An 8,889-nucleotide genomic window follows, 5' to 3' on the forward strand; every position below is an offset into this window, starting at 1 on the left:
AACAAATGAAGGCTGTTCATATCTCCAATACAAGAGAATGTTACAAAGGGCAATAACTCTTTCTGGTGTATTTTGGTTTGTGCACCAGAGGAAACTACTGGTTTATGTGTTTACCTTTGGTTTCTCCACAAATGTGTTTCTGTACTTTTTTTAAAGTAAGATTCAATACATTTTACTAGCATGTGAGTTTACACCAAATGACTGGGTAAATATATTTTATCCCTCTCTAAAAATTACATATATCAAACCCTTATATATCATAAAAATAATTATTTCTATTGTTTCCAAGGATTAAATAAATACAAAAAAAAATTCTAAAAGCTAGAACCTAGCTCAAAATAATTTTTTACAATTGTTGTTTTTATAAACAATAGCGTTTAATTTTTGATTATTCAAAATATAACATACATGTGCATATCTTGTCCAGCTGTTGTAAGAGGATCGGTTTCCATGGCAACCGTTGCTAAGTCAAACCATTGCATGTCCTTTTTGTTTTATATCTATCATAATATTGTTACACACAAAGTTTCATAAAAATCTGTGACATACCGTGGCCACTGAATTTTGATAGTTACATAGAATCAGTCTTAATACTTAGCAGTTGAATAGCTAGCTATTAGTATTCAACGACCAAACCGTTGATTAGTACATGTAAATTGTTTACTGTTGAATAGGCAACTATTCAACTGTTGGTTGAAAATTTATGGTGATAATAATCAGTATTTGAATTAATGGTACAAGGGTTTCAACGTCAGCATTTAGTAACGTCCAGGGTCTTTATAACGATCAAGTTTGCCAATACAACATATCATTGGGTCAAATGTTGTCTGACGTGTTTTTTTTAAATATTGATTGTTAGGCCATTCTTGGCACAATGATTTTGACAAGAGAAACTCCATTTACCTGATAAAGTTCCCTAGGCACCTGGTCCTACGTCTGGTGTTTCCAAGGGTCCGTGTTTGCCAACACCCTTCTTTGTATTGCTTATAGGAGTTATGCAATTGATCACTGTTTGTTATCTTCGCTTTTCATACATGTGAGAAGTAGACGATGGAGAAGCTAGGGATCCCGTATGTTATGATGGTATAATGTTGAATTGAGAGTTTGCTGTTAACCTCTATGTTCAATTCAATAATCAAACACGAAGCAATTGTGGAAGAATGCATTGTGAAAAAGATAGATAAAATAGATAAACCACAAGTGCAACAAAGAAGAAGAAATGAAATGATCAGATAATTTTCATTAGGACTGATCAGATAATTTTCACTAGGAATATGTATTGGTTCTAGCCGACTAAGCTTGTACATAACAGCATTATTTGTGTTTGTAATTATCATTATTGCATCTGTATTTTAAACGGACTTCATTTTAATTCCACATTTGGTACTTCTGCTCATACTCCTAGTTCCCTTTCAAAAGATGAAATCTTCCAAATCAATTTTAATTCACATTTAATATTGCCGTCAATGGGATGAAAGAATATGAGTTGTCAGTCCTATACGGTATTCCGCAATTTTACAAAAATATGTGCAGAGATACGTTGCTAAATCAAGTAAATAGTTTACCAAACATTTCTCGATGCTCGTCACAAAATATTGACTGCTGTGAAGGAGAAACATAAAAGAAACTTCAGACGCATTATTCCACAAACATGTGACTGAAGCGGTTTAAATTTAACATGGATTCCATAAAGTCCCAAAGAAGTTCTCGTAAATATGAAACGATAAGATTTTCCCAAATTAACAACATCAATCAGCATTTTACAGAATCATTCCTCACGATCAATCAAAGACTGGGTTTTTTTTTACATTACAGAAGACTTCTTATCAATAAAAATGGAGCATGGAGAAGTCTTTATTTTGTATTCCTTATAGGAGTTCGTTATCTTCGCCTTTCATTCATATTTCCTGATCAGTCATCAAAAATATTAAATATCACTTTGATTCCACAAAAAGTGATCTAAAGTTAATACTAAAAATATTTAGGAATTTCTCAATTACAATATATACATATTCGTAGGTGAGCAGGTCTTTCAATAGTCTTTTGGAAGTCCCATGGACACGAATTGTACTCATTTAATAGTTTATCGGTTTTTATACTCCTACGAGGCAGAATTTATTCAAAAGCACGAGAAGACAAAATATTTTGTTTTGACATGAAACGCGGCATTTAGATATATCAACGACGTATTTTCTATTAGCAATACGCATTTTCATTCACATGTCGATTCGATATATCCGAGTGAACTTCAAATCATAGACATCTTAGAACTTTCTATATCTGTTTCTTACTTGTGCAATTTATTGAACAAAACAGCAAATTCACAACCCACCTTTTACAAAGGGCATGACTTCAGCCTTTTCATCGTCAACTTTCCATATCTATTCCTTTGCCACCTTTATTTAGATTTTTGTCTCTTAATTGATTCGTGAGAGCATATTCTGTGTATCGTCAATTTCAAAATCGAGACAGTCTAATGATAAATAAGTTGATGTTACAAGGGTGTTAAGTCACGATTTTGTAAATTTTATGGTCATTATAATAGTCTAAGCAAATACAACCTGTCATTAAGTCGAACGCTGTTTCACGTGTTTCATACTAATTGTTAGGTAGTTCGTTAGATACTGATTTACATACACATTACTCCCTTTACTCCATCGCTATAAAGCTCTCACAGCGAATATCACCGGTCAACAGGGAAAGTTTGCTCATCCAAGACACCTGATATCATCTCTGGTGTGTCCAAGTATACTCGTTTGCTTTACCTGACATTTTGTATGCTCTATAGCATTCATGAGATTTACAACCGTCAATTATTTTTATTTTTCATATTTTAGATATATAATAAGGTAAAACAATTAAACTAAATGAATGCCAATGAAAACATTAGCATTAATTTCATATTTAAAGTCAAAAGTCATCATTTCACAAACTCTATGGTCGTAAGATGATTTAGTTTGCAAATACGATCTGACATTAGGGCAAATGCTGTCTAGCGTGTTTGATTCAGACTGTTAGGCCGTTCTTGGCACAGTGATTTTGACTACGTATTACCCCGTTTATCCAATCTTGTAAATCCGCTCCTCTACGACACGCTTCAGTACAAGATGTATTAAATCTCCGTACAAATTCGTCTCAGCATGACCTTTGATCGAAATATATCAGCCATAAAAATAACCATTGACACCACGTTAGAAAGTGTGAAAGGTGAATATAACGACCAGTGATTAATCTCTTAACTCCTATAAGCAACACAAAACAGAGGGTCGGACAAACACGGATCCATGGACACACCAGAGATAGGATCAAGAACCTAGGAGGAGTAAGCATTCCCTGTCGACTGGTCACATCCGACGTGAGCCCAATATCTTGATCAGGTAAATAGAGTTTTCCATAATAAAAAACCAGTGTGCCACGAATGGCCTAACAATCGGTATGAAAGATGTCAGATAGGATTTGACCCAATGATAGGTTGTTTTGGCAATCTAGTTTGTTACAACGACTATAGAATTTGCTAAATGTTGACTTTAAACGAAACTGTTGAAACCCCTGCGCAATCAACTTATTTGTCAGTAGCCTGCCTGTATGTTATAGGATCAATGGGCGTCATTTTAAAATGGCTGCAGCGGTTGCGAAGTATTCCCCAAACATGCAATTGAAGCTTCAACAGCTGGAAATCAGCAGTCTCTTTGATGTTAAGGAATGCATGGCATATTATCAACTAATTTCGGTAGACCATTACCCTATGAACTGCTCGGCAAGGAAACTATGACAGCCGCCATGTTGATTTGTTTACTCAGATTTATCGGGACGCTTCAGAAAAGGTACGTAGTTCCGATACAAAGAGAGCATATAGAACAGTTTCTAGGAGATGCTCTGATTGGTCAATATCCTGGGTCATAATACTGATATTATCTCGCACTGGGAGCTGCTAGATCTTTATTGAGGCGTATAGTAGAGGGGCGGATTTACAAGTCTAATTTTGATTAGGCTATCCGTTTACTTCATCAAGATATAGTATTCGTGGATGAGTGTGACCGGTCGACAAGGGATGTTTACTACACCTCTAGTATGTCAACGGGGTCCGTGCTTTTCTGTTGTATTGCTTATAGGAGTTATAAGATTAATCACTTTTCGTTATCTTTACCTCCATTGAAAGACATTGGAATATAACTCTGCTAGCTGTATATCAGAGTGAAGTTTGATTGTTTTTAAAAATTTTTTTTTTTTTGGAACTAAGCGATTACTTTGAGGCAAGTCATGACAATCTTCACACGGATAAAATCCGCTACACAATATGACGTTATAATTGAAATAAGGATATCACTAGATCTTATTTTCATGTAAGTTTGAGTCATTCATGATATAAACCATGTAGCTACTAAGATTGAAAGAGATACTAACTGTTAATATAATGCTGTCGTGTAATGTGTGTCTAATCAGTGAAAGGTTGATAACAAACAGTGGATAGAAATTAAACTCATAACGACTGACGATGACACACGCAGCTCAGTTAAGTATATCCGAGAAAAATCACAGTGCTGTTATTAATGTACCCCTGTGTACTTCGCATCATATGACGTCATAATGAAAAGGTACGTCACAACGTGAATGTTCTTATAGTTGTATTGTGGGGAATGTGTCATGATATTTTCTCGTTATTTACTTCCGATATCAAGTGATAAGCTGTATACGTGAAAACCTTTCGTGTCAAATGATTATATGTAAAACCTTCTACGCGAGAAGAAAGATCTTGTTATGACCTTCATTTCGACATCTAGCTATATCAACGACGTTTTATCTATTAACAATAAGAATCTTCATTCATATGGTGATTCAACATCTCCCCGCGAGTTCGAAATAAAGACACCACATATTGGTCCTCTTCTGCTTCACACTTAGATATTTTATTGAAAGTAGATACTAACGGCAAAGTAACAACTCAATTTTACGACAAACGGGATGATTTCATCTTGTTTATCGTCAACTTTCCATATTTACGTAGCAATATTCCATTATCACCTGCAGATGTTTATATCTCCCGACTGATTCCATACGCAAGAGCTTGGTCTGCGTATTGTCACTTTTTAAATCGAGGCAAGCTACTGATATACAAGTTGATGGTACAGTCGTTTCAACATTCTCGTTTAAAGTCAGCATTTCGCAAATTCTATGCTCGTTATAACGCTCTATTTTGCGAATACAGCCTAACATTGGATCAAATGGTGTCTGACGTGTTTCATACCAATTGTTAGACTGTTCTTGGCACACTGATTTTGACAACGAAAAACTACGTTTACCTGATGAAAATATAGGGCCAACGGCGGACGTGACCAGTTTATAGGGGATGCTTACTCCTCCTAGGCGCCTGATTCCACCTCTGGTGTGTCCAGGGCACCGCCTTTGCCCAACTATCGATTTTATATTACGTATGGGAATTAAGAGATCGATCACTGTTCGTTATCTTCACCTTTCATATGATTCCTTCATGATATGAAATCACTCTCCATTTTGATATATATTATGCACGAAGGGGGTATTCATATTATATTGTGACTTTGTAATAGCCCTAATCGGAATGACTGATGCGTTTAAAAATTTCCCTGTGTACATACATAATCTCATTGTACAGAAACAGTGATAAAGTTCAGGTTTATCTTCCATAAAAAACAATATGACTTTTTCTTAAATATATTCTAGATATATCTATGCGTTTCAAAGGTACAGGGTACAATTTATGTCTTGTATATTAACAGTATGATATGTATAGGACTGGGGAGAACCTAGGTAATTCGCTGATGAATGTTGATATGTTGTTAAATTATAGCATCTTCAGTTTCAGTAAGCATTGGTTCCCAACACTTTTAATGTAAAACTTATATGGTACCAATTTTGATGCACCAGATGCGCATTTCGACAAATAATGTCTCTTCAGTGATGCTGAACCGAAATGTTTGAAATCCGAAAGAACAATGAAGTTTTAGAGCTATCATAAGGAAAAACAGTGGGCCAAAAATTGAAGTCAAATTCGTCTAAGGATAAGAGCTATGCGTGAGGGAGATAATCCTTAATTTTGAAATGAATTTCTAAATTTTATAACAGCAATTAATTATACATCCGTTTTATCAAGCTAGTAACGAGGTACTTAACTACTGGGCTGTAGAGATCCTCGGGGACTAACAGTCCACCAGCAGAGGCCTCGACCCAGGGGTCATAATGTAAAACTTATACGGTACCAATTTTGATGCACCAGATGCGCATTTCGACAAATAATGTCTCTTCAGTGATGTTCAACGGAAATGTTTGAAATCCGAAGTAACAATGAAGTTTTAGAGCTATAATATGGAAAAGCAGTGTGCCAAAAAGTGGAGCCAAATTCGTCGAAGGTCAAGAGCTATGCATGAGGGAGATAATCCTTAATTTTGAAATGAATTTCTAAATTTTATAACATCAATTAAATATGCATCCGTATCATCATGCTAGTAACGAGGTAAAGGATTTTTATTTTTCTCTGAGTATAACAATACAAATTCAGTTGGTTGTCCGCATGAACCTGAACTTTTATTCACAAGTAGGACCCCTAGCTCTTTTCCAAAAATAAAGTGTTACGTGATATTCAACTGACGTCACGGGAAATTACTACAAGGGGGGTTTACGGTAGCTCAGTCACGGTCAACATATGAGTAGTATCGTTTCGGTCTTTAACTGTAACAAGTGTAATGATATCTGTGAATTTGAAGTGTAATTTCACCCCATGATTATAGTGCATTTTACTATGGAAGCCCTTAACCTAGTTGCTCATGCAAATAATTTGTTAAATGCGTCATATAGATAAGGAGAATATAATATGTTATGGAATATATTTCAAATACATCTGTAAATTGCTGAAAAATCGATGTTACATAGTATTTATGAAGGTATCTTAACTTCATTCATTGATAATTGTGTTCGACGTAAAAAAAAAAATAAATAAATAAAACACATTCCACGTAGCATGTCGATCTAAATCGTTGAAATAAAACTGCGAAAGTATAACGAAAATTGTAGAACATCAGTGTAAAGTGTAAAACATCAGTGTAAAGTGTAAAACACTGAGATGAGATTGACCACTGTTCGTTATCTTCACATTTCATGGTTTTGTATTTTGATGTTTAATATAGTCATTTGTTACTGAAAGCAGTAGGATTCAATTTTCACAAACCATGGGTGTTAACCGTTGTTATCACCAGGTAGATCAATGGTTAAACTCATGGGTAGTGTTATACGTTTTTTTTTTTCCATTTTCTATTATGGTACATTTTTGATTTATCTATAACAGCCATGTAATTATGTCATACTGAAGCGTTCATTTGTAATGTTATGATAAAAATGTTTTCATAAAACACCAAAAATGACTCTAAAAAGCTAGAAGTTTCTTCCCTTTCTGTAGGACAGAATTTAGATACAACAAAATTCATGTGTATAAATGGAATACGACCTGCCCTCACACATACTTGTAGAAATTGAACTTAATCTAAAAGTGCTATCGTTTTCCTATTTTCCAATAAAAAAAATGATGCAGAAATAAAACCATTAAAAGGGTTAAACGGACGTGCACTGGGGGAGTATTACCACGAGCAATTAATATCTTGAGATCGTTACAATTGCATCAGTTTTCAAAAGTGATATCTTCCGTAAACACTGATAGCCATGTTTAGCCTGAATACATCATTTATACAATAAAGGAATATTTGCCATCTATATTCATTTAACTGTAGATACTTTGTAAAATCAGAAAACAGAAATGTGAATGATAGTACTTCTTCGGATATATAATCTGTCGGAAAAATGGACTGGATGTGCAAATTGAATCCGTGCACTTTTTCATACCCTTTTATACGTAGCTTCACTTGTTCCATTTCGCATCATTATCTGCATTACGATTTCCTGTTGAATCTCACTGTGATGAGGACAAACAATATACATTCACACTTGTTTAGTTTCATTGCAAAAGCATAACAACTCAACTTTATGACAAACGGGATGATTTCAACTTCTCCATCGTCAAATTCTCATATTCATGTAGCAATATTCCATCATCACCTGCAAATGGTATTAACACGTATATCTCTCAACCGATTCAATACGCAAGAGCTTGTTCCACGTATAGTCAGGTTTTAAATCGAAACACGCTACCCACAAACAAGTTGACGGTGCAGGAGTTCCAACAGTATCGCTTAAAGTCAGCATTTCGCACCTCCTATGTTCGTTATAGCAATATAGTTTGCCAATACAACAAATGATGCCTGACGTGTTTTTGTTACTGATTGTTAGGCCGTTTTGGCACAACGATTTTGACTACGGATAACTCCGTTTACCTGATCAAGATATAGGGCTCATGGCAAGTTTTACCGGTCGACAGGGGATGCTTATTCCTCTTAGGCACTTGATCCCACCTCTGGTATATCCAGGATCCGTGTTTGCTCAACTTTCTATTTTGTATTGTTTATATGGGTTATGAGATTGACCACTGTTTTGACCGGTCACAGCCGTTGTAAATCCTATATATTGATCAGGTAAATGAAGTTATCCATGAATATCTAAGTATGAAGGATTTTGTGGTGCGTTTTATTTCGAGTTCAGAGGGATATATTGAATCGACATATGAGTGGAAATTACTTTGTTAATAGATAAAACGTCGTCGATATATCTAAATGTTGATTTGAAGGCTACAGCAAGATATTTGTTCTACTCAAGTAGAAGTTTTTGAATATATATTTTCTATATATCTGGATAATACATTATTGACCATTAATGTTAATGGTAAACTAACAACTGAGCTTTATATTAAACGTGACGACTTCAACATTCTTATCATGAACTTCCCATATTCATGAAGCTATATTCAAT

Source organism: Ostrea edulis, chromosome 7, assembly GCF_947568905.1.
Source record: "Ostrea edulis chromosome 7, xbOstEdul1.1, whole genome shotgun sequence".
NCBI lineage: Eukaryota > Metazoa > Mollusca > Bivalvia > Ostreida > Ostreidae > Ostrea > Ostrea edulis.